Genomic DNA, 15378 nt, shown 5'->3' on the forward strand with positions numbered 1-15378 from the left:
AGATGGAAAATCCTTCTTTACCAACTTTAAATCAGTATTATCTTGCAAGTACTTGATAAATTCTTCCTTGGTCAATCACCTATGATAGATTCTCAGTCGATGACCATTCACAAGAAAAGTGGTCCTTTCTTCATCGATAGTTTTGATACTAACTACACCATTATCAAACACTATTTCAATCTCATAAGGCCCAAGCCAATGAGTTTGAAATTTCCCTTGGAAATCTTTGAATTTTGAATCAAATGGTAATGCCCAATCTCCTGGCTTGAACTTTCTCTCTTTGATATATTTGACATGCCATCTAGATCTCTGTTGTTGAACTAGATTGGTTATTTGGATTGCATCTTGTGTTATCTCATCAATTTCATTCAGTTGCTTCCTTCTTTGTTTTTGTGCCTCTGAAAGATCAAGACCCAATTTGACTGTTGTCTTGAAATTTTTGACTTGAAACTCAATAGGAAACAAGACTCACTTCCCATAAACAAGATCATAGGGAGTATGCCCTATAGTATTTCTCCATGTGGTACGGTATGCCCATAAAGCTTTTGGAAGCTTTTCTGCCCAATCTTTTCTATGCAGATGCACAAATTTGGTGAGAATTTCTTCAATGACTTTATTGGTGGAATCCACTTGTCCATTTTCTTGAGGATGATATGGAGTGGACTTCCCATGTTTGATTTTGTACTTCTCCATTATCTTCTGTACCAACTTGGATGTGAATTGAGTACGTTGATATGTTACATTTTCTCTTGAGACACCAAAACGAGTAAAGATATCCTCAAAAAGAAATGAAACTGCAACATTTTCAGTAGCAAAAGGAAGTGACTTAGCTTCTACCCATTTTGTAACATAATCAGTGAAAACAAGAATGTACCTTTTCCATTGCGAAGGTTGATTGATTGGACCAACAAAATCTAGAGCCCATTTTTCAAAAGGCTCAATAAGTACGTGAGGTTGTAGAGGCATCTCATCAGAAGGAACAAGTTTCCCCATCCTTTGACAACTATCACATATCTTAACATACTCCCTGGAATCCTTAAAGAGGGAAGGCCAATAGTATCCTAGGAGAAGGAATTTGTAAGAAATTATTTTTTCAGCGAAGTGTCCTCCACATGGCTCACCATGACAAGCTTTCAATATCTATGGTAATTCATCTTCTCTAACACACCTTCGGATAATCAGATATGGCCCTGTTTTATACAACTCTTCATTTATCCATGAATAAGGTGCACTAATTTGAATTACCTTCCTTTTTCTCGAGGAGACAATTATGATGGTAATTTTCCTATAGCCAAATAGTTAGCAATATCTGAAAACCATGGAGATTTAGTAGATACTTGTTATGAAACCAGCTCAAGAAAAGATAGAAAAGATAGATCAACGCCTTAGAATTCAGCCTCTTCGAGGGGCAACCTCCTTTACATTACATAAATGAACAATTCATGGATGATACAAATGACAAAACCTCCTTTCTATATATAGGAGTCTAAGGAGTCACAATATAATCCAGCCGACCTAACAATAATAATATAAAGCCACAAAATAACAATAGAGGGATTCTATGGGGCACAGAAATAACAATATGGGGGTAATAGGGGCACACAATATAAATAAGGGTATAACTACAATAGTAATGGGGTAATCACTAGTATTATAGGGACCCAACATGCCCCTCTCCTTCAAAAAAGTGTTGTCCTCAATGCTTGAGTAGTTCTGGATACTTTTGCATAAAATTCTCATCCTCCCATGTGGAATCTTCTGCGGATAAGTTCTTCCACTTGATAAGATACTCTGAAATTGATCGATTTCGTAGCTGTCGAGTTCTTGTTTCTGTGACTGCTTCCGGTTCCAATATAATTTTTCCTTCCTCGTCAAGTTCTGGCAATATTGTTTGAATTGGGAGCTTGTCACCTATAACCTTCTTTAAACATGAAACATGGAAAACTGGGTGCAATCGAGAAGCTGCAGGAAGCTCCAATTTGTATGCCATAGTACCAATCTTTTGCAACACCTTGTACGGACCATAATACTTTGGTGATAATTTATTATCCTTCTTAGCTTGCTTTAGGGACATTTGCTTATATGGTTGTAGCCGTAGGAATACCCAATCACCTACATCAAAACTTCTTTCACTGCGATGTTGATCTGCCTGTTGTTTCATTCTATTTTGTGCCAACACGAGGTTATCCTTTAAGAGTTGGAGGACTTGTTGTTGATGTTCGATGTGATGTTCCACTGCCTGAACCTTAGAATTTTCTCTTAAATATGATGTGATGGATGGTGGTTGATACCCATAAAGTGCCATAAATGGGGTCATTTTTGTTGCTGTATGGAAGGAAGTGTTATACCACCATTCAGCCAGAGGCAACCATTTGACCCATTGTGTCTGTTTATCAGATACAAAGCAACGAAGATATCCTTCCAAACATTTGTTTACTATCTCAGTTTTCCCATCAGATTGAGGATGATAAGATGAGCTATGAGCTAACTGAGTACCAAGACAAGAAAATAATTCTGTCCAAAAATTTCCAGTGAAAATGGGATCTCTGTCACTTACAATAATCTTTGGGTTTCCATGTAGCTTTTGAACTGTTTCCATAAATGCAGTAGAAATTGTACTGGCTTTAAATGGATGTGATAATGCACAAAAGTGTGCATACTTGGTAAGTCTGTCAACTACCACCATGATGACACTCTTTCCCTCAGACTTGGGTAAACTGTGATAAAATCCATTGAAACCTCCTCCAAACGTTGGCTTGGAATGGATAAAGGTTGTAATAGACCCGGTGTTTTAATTGTTTCAACTTTATTTTGCTGGCAAACCAAACATTCCGCCACAAACTTTTGAATATCTGATTTAAGGCCATCCCAAAAAAATTCCTTCTTAACCCTGTGGTAAGTTTTTAAAAATCTGAGTGCCCTCCTAAGGGAGAAGTGTGCAATTCCATAAGAATCTTTTGTTTTAGCTGGGAATTCTTACAGAGGTATAAGCGATCTTTGTACCATAACGAATCATTTTGCCAGCTAAATGTATCAGAAGTACTGGAATCTTGTTGTAGCTTTCGAATAAGTGCCCACACTTCTTCGTCATTCTTCCATTCCTCCCTTGCTTCATTTATCCAATCTGGTTGGATAATAGAAATGGCACACAACAATGCTTCCACATCCTCATCCTTTCTTGAGAGTGCATCTGCCACCACATTTTGCTTCCCTTTTTTGTAGATGATTTCAAAGTCATAACCCAACATCTTTGTGACCCACTTTTGTTGCTCTTCAGAGGATAATCTTTGTTCTAAAAAGTATTTAAGGCTATCATGATCCGTTTTTACCTTGAAGTGTCTTCCCATTAGGTAGGGTCGCCATTTCTTAAGTGCATGGAGTATTGCCAACATTTCCTTCTCATAAATAGCTTTGCTTAAAAACTTTCCCTTGATTGGACGACTTTCAAAAGCAATGGGTCTTTCATCTTGCATTAGAACAGCACCAATTCCATTTCCTGAAGCATCACATTCCACAATAAAGGTTTTTGTGAAGTCCGGTGTAGCTAAGACCGGTGCTTGGCACATTGCCTCTTTAAGATGTTCAAAGGCCTTTGTTGCTTCCGGAGTCCATGAAAATGAATCTTTCTTCAATAATGTTGTTAGAGGTGCTGCTATTCTCCCATAATTCTTAACAAACTTGCGATAATACCCTGTCAACCCAAGAAATCCTCGCAGATGCTTTATGGATGTGGGAATTTTCCATTCCTTAATGGCTTTAATTTTGCTAGGGTCTACCTTAACTCCTTCATGAGATACAATATGACCCAAATATTCCACCTCCTGGACTCCAAAGAAACATTTGGATCTTTTTGCATATAATTGTTTCTCCTCCAATAGTTGTAGCACCCTGTCAACATGTTCAACATGATCCTTCCAAGACTTGCTGTAGATTAGTATATCATCAAAAAATACTAACACAAATTTTCTAAGGAATGGTTTGAAAATTGAATTCATCAAACCTTGAAATGTTGAAGGTGCATTGGTAAGGCCAAAAGGCATGACCAAAAATTCATAATGACCCTCATGAGTTCTAAATGCCGTTTTCGGAATGTCTTCAATCTTCATTATGATTTGATGATATCCCGAACGAAGATCCAACTTGGTGAAGTAAATTGATCCATCAATAACAGGAATGGGGAACTTATCTTTAATAGTGAGCTTGTTGAGCTCCCTATAATCCGGACACATGCGCCATGATCCATCCTTCTTGTGCACCAATACTACTGGAGCTGAGAAAGAACTTTGACTTGGTTGAATTATACCCGCCTCTAGCATTTCTGCAACCATACGTTCAATTTCACTCTTTTGGGCATAGGGATATCTGTACGGCCTGATGTTTGGAGGAACACTTCCTGGAATCAGATGAATAGCATGATCATGATCACGCATAGGTGGGAGACCTTTTGGAGTCTCAAATACCTTGGAATGATTGTCCAAGACTTTTTGGAGATCTGGAGAAATAGATGATTCCAATGTGGAAACATCTAGCGAACATAATTGTGCAATTACACCTCTTTGCTCCTTTTTTAGAAGCTTTGTCATGCCATTAGAGCTGATTATCTTTCCTGGTTTCCCTGCAATACCCCTTAATTCAACTTCCTTTCCTTCCGTAGAAAAATTGATGAAAAGTTCTTGAAAATTAAAAGCTATTGTACCCAAGGATTGTAGCCATTGGACTCCTAGTACAACATCGGCACCTCCCATTGGAATGGAAAGCATGGGCTAGTCAATACATATTCTCCCATGGATAGCTTGATATTATGGCACTTTCCAGAGCAATTTATTGTTCCTCCATTTGCAATCATCACTTGACACTCTGGTGCTGGATATAGGAAGCAATTCAATTCTTTTGCTACCCTACAATGAATAAAATTGTGGGTGCTTCCTGAATCAATCAACACTATTACCTTTTTCTTCTTGATTTGTCCTTCTATCTTGATGGTTTGAGGAGTGGTAATTCCCGCCAATGCATTACAAGATATGGTCGGATTTATTTGTTCTTCATCTAGGCTTTGTTCCTGGAGTATATCTTCTTCTTTTGACCTTTCTTGCTCCTTTTCTTCTTCCTCTTCACAATCTATGTAGAATAATTTCTTCTCAGCACACTTATGACCTTTAGTGTATTTGCTATCACAACTGTAACAAAGCCCTTTTGCTCTTTTTTCTTCCAATTGTTGTGGTGTCAACCTTATAGGTTGTGGAAGACTAGGGGCAACAACACTTCCGTCTTTATAGTTGTGAGTGGTATGCTTCCTGGTTGCCATAATTTTGCTTTCCATTTTTCTTGCTAACCTGAATGCCTTCTCTAATGAATCAGGTTCCCAAAGGCGAACGTCATGTTGGATATTATCCTTTAAAGACCCTATGAACACATCAATCCTATGCTCCTCTGGAATATCTTTTACCCTTATGTTCAATTTTTGGAACTCCTCAATGTGCTCCATTACTGAACCCTTTTGTTTGAGACTTATCAATTGGCTAAAAAAAGTGTTGCTTTTTGTATCTTCATAATGTGCTATCAATTCTTCCATAAAAATTTCCCAAGTGATAAATTGTTTACGAGAGCAAAGCCATTGATACCATACAAACTGATTTGGTTCCAAATATTCAGTTGCCATACGTACCTTTTGTGCGTTTTGCACATTATTGAGATCGAAGAATTGCTCCATCTGTAATATCCATGTGGCGGGATCCTTGCCATCAAACTTCCTCATATCGATTTTTGGAATATGGTGATTCTTCAATCCAACATTAGCGTCTATGGAATCATGATTAACATTTCTTTTGTTCTCATCATGAGTTTCCTTTACTACCTTTTCACCATTAGTGACCCTTTCTTGTAGCAACTTCTTCAATTCTTCCATGTCTGTCTTCAAATCTGCCATGTCTCTCTTCAAATCTATCTTCGAATCATCCATCTTAGCTTCCATGCCCTTTATCTTAGATTCCACGCCACTTATCTTAGCTTCTGTTAGCTTTTGTGAGCGTGACATTTGTTGCACTTGTTCTTGTAATTTTGATATATCATGTAGCATTTCTTCCTCTTCTTCATGAGTCATGCTAGAGCTTTCAGGTTCCTTACTAGGTGTTTGCATTTTCTTTCCTCGGGGCATCAGTTATCGATAATAATGCTTTACTATGCCCTTTGAATTCCGTTAAACCAAGCTTACACAAAAATTTAAAAAAAAACTACACACCTTTTTTCACTTTATAGAAGCCTGATATTGAATCTGATGTATCTCTGTAATTTCAGATCATCCAGTTCTGAAATTGCTACCTGCAGTAGCCTTCTGCGTCCTCTTTCCAATGCCACAAGTCTGAGCCAAATTGGATTCTCCAAGGAAGAGTTATGTGAAATCTCCCACAGTGACTTGCTTTTAGACCGGTTCAGTAGAGCGAACTTGTACGACGTACCACACGTCACTGTTTCAACCTTTGAATCTGAAACACACACAAGAAACTACAATCAGTCCTCTTTTTGTACCTTCTTACGAAATTTCAATCTGATCCCCAGAGAGAAAGTTATGACGATTTTCCCCAGGTCACCTGTTTTGAATGTAATTCAGGAGTCTGCAAAAAGACCAACTTCCTCAGATCATATCTCCGCAAATATCGCGCGAAAAGCTCTGAAATTCGGACCCAAGGTTCAGCGCAATTTCTTCTCAAATGGTTTTTTTTGCGACTTCTGAAACGTCACAGAAAAAAAGTTATAGCGAAAATGCCACGATGACCTGTTTGGAGCAGCGAAACCCTAGAATCCAAAGCTCTGATACCAAATGTTATGAAACCAGCTCAAGAAAAGATAGAAAAGATAGATCAACGCCTTAGAATTCAGCCTCTTCGAGGGGGCAACCTCCTTTACATTACATAAATGAACAATTCTTGGATAATACAAATGACAAAACCTCCTTTCTATATATAGGAGTCTAAGGAGTCACAATATAATCCAGCCGACCTAACAATAATAATATAAAGCCACAAAAATAACAATAGAGGGATTCTATGGGGCACAGAAATAACAATATGGGGGTAATAGGGGCACACCAATATAAATAAGGGGTATAACTACAATAGTAATGGGGTAATCACTAGTAGTATAGGGACCCAACAATACTAAAAAAAGATATTCATCAGGAAAATTACCTTCTATAGGCATGTCATTGTTATCATATTGAATCTTTGATAAAAAGTCAGCAACTGTATTTTTTTTTCCAAGTCGATCCAAAATAGTAATGTTAAACTCTTGCAGCAACAACAACCATCTAGTGATTCTGCCATTAGTGATTGGTTTATTCATTAAGTATCTAATTGCAGAATGATCAATATGTACAAAAGTTTCATAGCCAGTAATATAATGTTTGAATTTATTGATGGCATGAACAACAACTAAAAACTCCTTCTCTATGATAGTATAATTTAACTCTGCAGGAGTCAAATTTTTATTGGTGTAATAAATGGCATATGGAGTTAAGTCTTTTTGTCCTAGTACAACTCCTAAAGTTGTGTCTGAAGCATCAGTTGAAATGTGAAAAGGTAATTTCCAATTTGGTCCTCTAAGAATGGGTGCTTCAGAGATTTTCTCTTTTAATGACTCAAAGGCCTTTTGGCAATCAGAAATTCCAATTGAATTCACAATCTTTTGTGAGTAGTTTGAAAAGTGGAGATGCAATTTTGTAAAGTTTTCTATGAATATTCTATAATAACCAGTCAAACCAAGCATTAGAGAACCTTTGAGGTCTAAAATGGGCCTCCTAAGAAAAATGTACAACAAAAATAAACTTTATAAGAACCAATAAGATTCAAGATGATGATGTCAACCACGGGGGATGATTCACCATTTTTGGGGTAAAAAAAAAAAAAACTACTTTTTCAACTTATCTTCCTAAGATTTTACTCAAATTTTGTGCGGGAGTACTTGTTGGATGCAAAATTGAATTCCTCATCCAAGAAGTACGCATGTTGGATACTTTTGATGGATATTGCTACACGAAAAATTAGAAATACATGAAAAACCGTGATTGCAATTACATTTTCATGTATTTCTCATTTTTCATGTAGTAGGGTGCATTGAAAGTATGCAACATGGATACTCCTTGGACGAGGAATCAAATTTTTCATCCAACAAGTGTTTCCACTCGAAATTTGAGTAAACCCATATGGAGATAAGTTGAAAAATTAGTTTTTTCTATTTTCCCTCTAAAATTTGATGATGTAATCTCATATTGTTTTATTATTTCCACTATTGTTTTATCATTTATTTAGGAGGCCCATTTTAGACCTCAAAATTACCCTAATGAAAACTTCTAACATCTCATTGACAGGTTGGAATTGATAATTTAGAAATAAATTCTACTTTAAATGTGTCCACTATAATTCCATTTCCTGAAATATGATGCCCTAAAACAATTCCCTCAACAAACATCATAAAACAGTTTTCATGGCTTAATGAGAGATTTGCCTCTTTACATCTAATGAGAACTTTTTCCAAAATTTTAAGAGCTTCTTCAAAATAATTTCCATAAACTATAAAATCGTCCATATACACTTCCACACAATCATGAAATAGATCAGAAAAAATGCCTAATACTGCTCTTTGGAATGTTGTAGGAGCATTACATAATCCAAAATGAAGTACTTGGTAACCATAAGTTCCCCATGAGCAGGTAAAAGTAGTTTTATCTTGGTCTTCTGGGGCTACTTGGATTTGATTATACCCACTAAAACCATCCAAGAATGAGAAATATTTCTTTCGTGCTAATGTATCTAAAAATTGATTTATGAAATGGAGTGGAAAGTGATCTTTTAAAGTGGCTTTATTCAATTCCTTATAGTCAATACACACTCTCCATTTCCCATTCTTTTTAGAAACAATTACTAAGGGTGAAACCCACTCACTGTCTGATATTGGATAGATGAAATTGACATTCAACAGTCTTTGTAGTTCTTCCTTAACAATCTCCCTTAGATTTGGATTCATTCTTCTTTTAGGTTGTCGAATTGGTTAGGAATTTTCTTCAATGTAGATATGATGTATACAAGTATTAGGATCAATTCCCTTCATGTCAGTATATTCCCATGCATAAGAAGAGAAATGTTCTTGTAACATCTTTATTAATTCTTTCTTTTGAAATTCTTCCAAATTATTGTTGATATTCAAAGTTTTTCCTTGAAAGATTTCAATTGTAGAATTGCCAAATTTTTCCATAAAATGCAAGGATAGTTGACGGGGTGATAAATATTCAATATTGCATTGTTCTTGAAAACTCTGACAAGATTCACAATATGATGAAGATTCATTATTTTCCATTAAATTCAAAATTTGATCTTCCTCATCTATTTGTGAAGTAACAAAGATTGGTCTGATATCAATGTCATCATCTATCCATTCTTCATTTTCAAACTCTACTGTTGTTTTTTTCTGTGGATATAATGTGAATTTCTTTGTTGTGCTCCCATAAAAAATGAACATATCACCAGATCTACAACTTATAAAGGCATTGACTGTAGCTAGCCATGGTCTTCCTAGAATCAATGGATGTCCTCCTAAGTTATTCTCGAGTGTTAAAATCATAAAGTCAACCGGGTATTCCCAAGAATCTAAGGATACATATATATCTTCTAATACACCATCAGGTTTGATTACAAATCTATCTGTCAATTGTAACAATGTAGGTATATATTGATGATTAGAAAGTTTTAATTGATCCATAGTTTGTTTACTCATGATATTTATGGTTGCTCCTAGATCAATTAATGTATTTGGGATCTCCACACCGTTGATGCGTGTTTTCACAATGGGACTTCCCAGATCAAGATATTTCTGAATTGTTGTTTTACCCATCATGATATCTGCAATTTTTCCAACTAGTTGGATTCATTTGATTTCTTTTCTTTTTCTTCCAGGTCTTTTTATGCTCAAGTCCCTAATTGTCTTTGCGGAAATTGGTATTTCCTTAATGGCTTGAAGCAAAGGAATATTTATGCAAACATTCTTTAGTTCATCTAACATGTCGTAATCAGGCAATAAAATCTGTTTTTCTACCCCTTCATCAATTTTTAATCTCTCAGGGAAAGGTGGTTTTGAAACAAATATTGAAGGTTGTTCCATAATAGGAGTTGAGTTATTTGAATGTGTTGGAGTAACTTGTTTTTGAGTTTTTTCTTTTTCATTAAGAGACTTTCTTCTTTAGAGATATTTTATTTTTCACTTTCTTGAATAACAACTGATGGGGACTTCTTTTCTAATATTCTACCAGATCTAAGCTGTACATTGTTTAGATCTAGTGGAGTTATCATGTAAGTTTGAAAATTTATGGACGCTATCATGCATATAGCATGAGAGTGATTGGGGCTTAAGTTGTCCAAAAGCTTAGTGGGACCCAGGGGCAAGCTGCCTGAAGTGTTGGCATGGTTCCCAGGGGTCCTAAAGCTGATGTTGAATGTCTGTATGGTGTGTTTCCATCGATTCCACTTCCTTAACATGACTTAGGAGGTCGAATCATATCATAGTGGCCTCTCATCGCATGTTTACCCTGGCTGGCTAGTTGCTTGGGTAGATGTGGGAGGAGGGTGTTATAGAGTGGTATCAGAGCATGGTTCGCCCCTCGGACTAGATGGGCTATGTGTTGGTCATGCATGCATGTTAGTTGCATGTGTGTCTCTCACACTTGCATTCCATGTGTTTGTTGCATTTGCATGATGTGGATCATTATTGTAGTGATGTCGTCATGTAGAGTTGATGTGTTTTACTGTGGGATGCATCATTGTGAGTGTATGACTGGTTATATGTCGTTATATGTCACTTACATGTATCATTTGGTACGCTTGGTTACATTCTTGTATGTTCAGTCGCATGTATCATTCTTGTATGCTTGGTTATCTTCTTGCACGCATGGTTACATGTTGTTACAAGTGTTGTTCATTTATGCTTGATTATATGTGTTTATGTGTGTGTGGTCCATATTTTGCTTGAGTGTTATCCGCATGTAGGCTGGTGTATTGTCTACATTGTGGTTGTGCATTGTCTACATACATTGGTACAATTTATGTCGTCATGCATAAGGTCATGGTATGTGTGGTTATGTATTGCTTATGCATACTAATGGTTGCATGTGGTCAAGTGTATAGTGATGTAGTGGTTGTTGTCATGCATGAGGTTGTGGTGTGTGTTGTTGTTAAAGTCGTGCATTGATGACTAGACCCTAGCTAGAATGATGGTTGCATGTTTATATGCTTAGATGATATGTTTCTATTCGTTGTCATGACTATGTTATACATGTATCACATTGATTTGTTGATCTTGCAGATAAGGCATCCTCCCCGAGATATGCTAAGGTACGTTGGTTTATTGTGATTTGGTTTAGCTGACATGATATACTTGCAGGAAGAAATAACAAATGGTGAGCAATATGGTTGACTACAAAGACTTTCCCTATGAATCAGAAGAGAAGTATGGTGTTGGGAACTCTTCGGATTTGGCAATTACACTGAGAAGCTTAAAGGAAGAGATAAGGAGTTGTAAGGTGGATAATGACATAATCATGCAGACACATGAAAAGCTAGGAGAGGTAAATGCAATGATACTTCAGAGCTTGTTGTAATTACAACGACAGGGGCCACTTCAGATCAACCATGAGCAAGAGGATAAAACTAATGGGGCATATAGCAGTAGGTCGCGTGGTGGTCACAGGTCAGATAGTGATGACACAGTCAAATATGGCAGATTGATGGACACTCCAGATAGGAGAAGGGATAGTCACAGGTACTGTGATAGTTCTAATTCAATTAGGCATCATGATCGTCATCATTATCATCCTTATAGGAGGAGTGATATGGGATACTTTCCATATGAGTTTAAGACAACAAAGGCACCAACATTTGATGGAGAGGTAAAGAAATCATAGGATGCCGAGACATGATTGCTAGGCATGAAGAAGTTCTTCGAGTTGCATGATTATTCATGGAACATGAAAGCTAGAGTGGTGACATTCAGTCTCAAAGGTAAAGCATACATTTGTTGGGAAGATGTGAAGAACATCAGGGGTATACGTGAGGAATATTTAACTTGGAGTGAGTTTGAGCGGCTATTTAAGAAGAAGTACCTATCAGAGAGATACTTTGATGATAAAGCAAAGTAATTTTGTGAGCTAAAGATGGGGTCTATGACAGATGATGAATACATTAGCAGGTTCTTGGAGTTACTGAGGTATGTGCCTTACCTCAAGGAGGAGAAGGCCAAGATTCAGAGATTTAGCAGTGGGTTAACGATGGCATTCAAGGATAGGATTGAGTTCGATGATCCTAGATCATTGGAGGAGGCCATCCGAAAGCTGAAGCATTGCTATGAACAATCGAAGCGCATGTTTGAGATGAAGCCAAACTGGAGAGGTAATGCAAAGAAAAAAGGAAAATGTGACAAGAAGCGAGCAAGACCTCAAGATTAAGGTATTAAGGAGAATGTTGCACCACCTAAGAGGTTCAATGCATCATATAGAGGATAGGGACATTGATTTGAGGAGCAGAATAAGGAGCCCGTGTAGTGTTGGACTTGTGGAGGGGACCATCACAGAAGATATTGTCCACAGTACCAGAGCGGTAGACCTCAGATATATAGTGTGTAGGAGGCATAGACTGTTAGGGATGTTGGTCAAAGTATTCCACGTATCTATGCAGCATTGGATAACAAATAGGCAGATCATCACGAATCTATCATTGAGATGGATGGTAAGCATTGTGATCAATTTATTTCTATTTTGATTGACCTTGGATCTAGTTATAGTTATGTTAGTCCTCGATTGGTTGATAAGTGTGGTTTGAGTAAGGAATTGCATGCAGAATCTTAGTTAGTGCAGTTGGTTATAAGTACAAAGAAGCGAGTTCATCATTGGGTAAGAGCTTGTGCATCTTATTTGAATGGTATGCCTATCGCAACACATTTGAACGTGTTACCATTAGGATCATACAATATGTTGTTGGGCATGGGTTGCTTGTATCTTCATAGAGTGTGTTGATGACAATGGGGAACCAAGAGTCTTGCATGGAATGAAGTAAGCCACGTCAATTAGGATGGTAACAGTTATGCAAGCAAAGCGTAGCCGTAGGAAAGGGTGCAATCTATTTGCAGTGCATATTTCTAGTGACAAGGGTAAGGAGGTTGAGGATGCAGATGTGTTGAGTAGGTACCCAATTTTACAGCAGTTCAAGGATATATTTCCTGAGGATATTATAGAGTTTCCACCCCACTAGGAGGTAGACTTTTCTATTGATTTAGTGTCGAGGGCAACTCCAACATCAAAATCACCTTACAGGATGAGCACACCTAAGTTGGTTGATTTGAAGCTGCGATTGAAGGAAATGTTGGACAAGGGGTACATTAGGCCGAGTGTATCACCATGGGGCGCACCCGTATTGTTTGTGAAGAAGAAAGATGGAACTCTTAGATTATGCAATGACTACAAGTAGTTGAACAAAGTGACAATCAAGAACATGTACCCATACCGAGGATTGATGATTTGTTCGATCAACTGAAGGGAGCAACAATGTCTCTAAGATTGACTTGAGATCTGGATACCATCATGTACGCATCAAAGAGGAGGACATTTACAATACAACTTTCCAGACCAGGAATGGGCATATGTTTCATTCGGTTTGACTAATGCTCCAACTACATTTATGTGCTTGATGAATAGTGTGTTGTGTTTGTATTTGGATAAGTTTGTTATTGTGTTTATTGATGATATACTAGTATATTCTAAAAATTAGGAAGAGCATGTCGAGCATTTAGTAGCAATGTTGAAATTGTTGAGAGAGTATCAATTTTATGCTAAGCTCAACAAGTGTAGTTTCTTTCAGACTGAGGTACATTACTTGGGGCATACTATCTCCAAGGAGGGCATTGCAATAGATCCAGAAAAGATAAGAGTCATCATGGAATGGGTAGCTCCTAGGAATGCGGATGAGGTGATATCTTTCATGGGTTTGGCAGGCTACTTATATAGGAGGTGCATACTACAAATGGGAGGAGTGTGAGGCTAGTTTTGAGCAGATTAAGCAATTGTTGATGCATGCACCAGTGTTAAAGATTGTAGATCTGGACAAAGAATTTGTAATATGCACAAATGCTTGCAAGAGAGGACTTGGTAGAGTCCTTATGTAGTATGGATAGGTGGTATGCTATGAGTCACAGAAACATAATGAGCACGAGAAAAACTATCCCACGCATGATCTTGAGTTAGAAGCGATTATACATGCGTTGAAGATGTGGAGGGATTACCTTCTGGGCAACAGATTTACATTGATGAGTGATCACAGTGGTTTGTGGTATCTATTTGACCAATCGAATCTGAATGGTCGACAGGCTCGATGGTTGGCTATGATCAGTTAGTTCGATTTTGAGATCAGATGTATCAAAGGTAAAGAGAATAGAGTGGCATATGCTCTTAGAAGGTGGATACAGGTAAATATCTTAGTAGCTATGAGCTCCTATGGGACGAACTTATAGGATAGGATCTTGCAGGCAGGTCAACAGGATGTCAGATATATGGAGATTATGCATAGGTTGCATCCTCGTACATGTACAGGTACAAGTATAGGTATAGGTACAAGTAAGGTACAGGTGATGGTATAGGTATAGGTGCAAGTGCAGGTGCACAGGATGTGGACTATTGCCTTACAGCATATGGATTGGTCAGGTTTAGAGATAGATATAAGTGTCACATAACAGTGAGCTCAAGAAGGTGATCTTGAGAGAGTTTCATGCGAAACCATATTCAGGTCGCCCAAGTTATCAGAAGGCATTGACTGCAATGAAGAGATCTCACTATTGGTTGAATATGAAGAGGGATGTAGCAGAGTTTGTGGCTAGGTGTTTTGATTGTCACCGTGTGAAGGCAAAGTGTAAGATTCCAGGTGGACTGCTATAGCCAATTGCAATTCCAGAGTGAAAATGGGAAGTCATTTCCATGGACTTCATCACAAGTTTTCTAAGGACAATGAGGCAACATGATTCGATCATGGTTGTTGTGGATAGGTTGACAAAAGGTTGCACACTTCATTCCAGTGAAGTCTACATTCTCAGCTAGCAATGTAGCATAGATATTCATCCGAGATGTGGTCAGATTGCATGGTGTTCCGAAGAAAATTGTGTCAAAGAGGGATGTGAATTTCACTTCAAAGTTTTGGAAGGAATTATTTGCAATTTTGGCCACAGAGTTGGCCTTCATCACAGCTTATCATCTGCAGATAGATGGACAGATAGAGAGGGTTAACATGATATTGGAGGACATATTGAGGATGTATGTGATGCATAATCAGCAAAAGTGGGAAGAGTACCTTCCAC

The sequence above is a fragment of the Pinus tabuliformis genome, chromosome 4_1, assembly GCF_031772625.1.
Source record: "Pinus tabuliformis cultivar Carrire ecotype Pingquan chromosome 4_1, CPIR1, whole genome shotgun sequence".
Classification (NCBI taxonomy): domain Eukaryota; kingdom Viridiplantae; phylum Streptophyta; class Pinopsida; order Pinales; family Pinaceae; genus Pinus; species Pinus tabuliformis.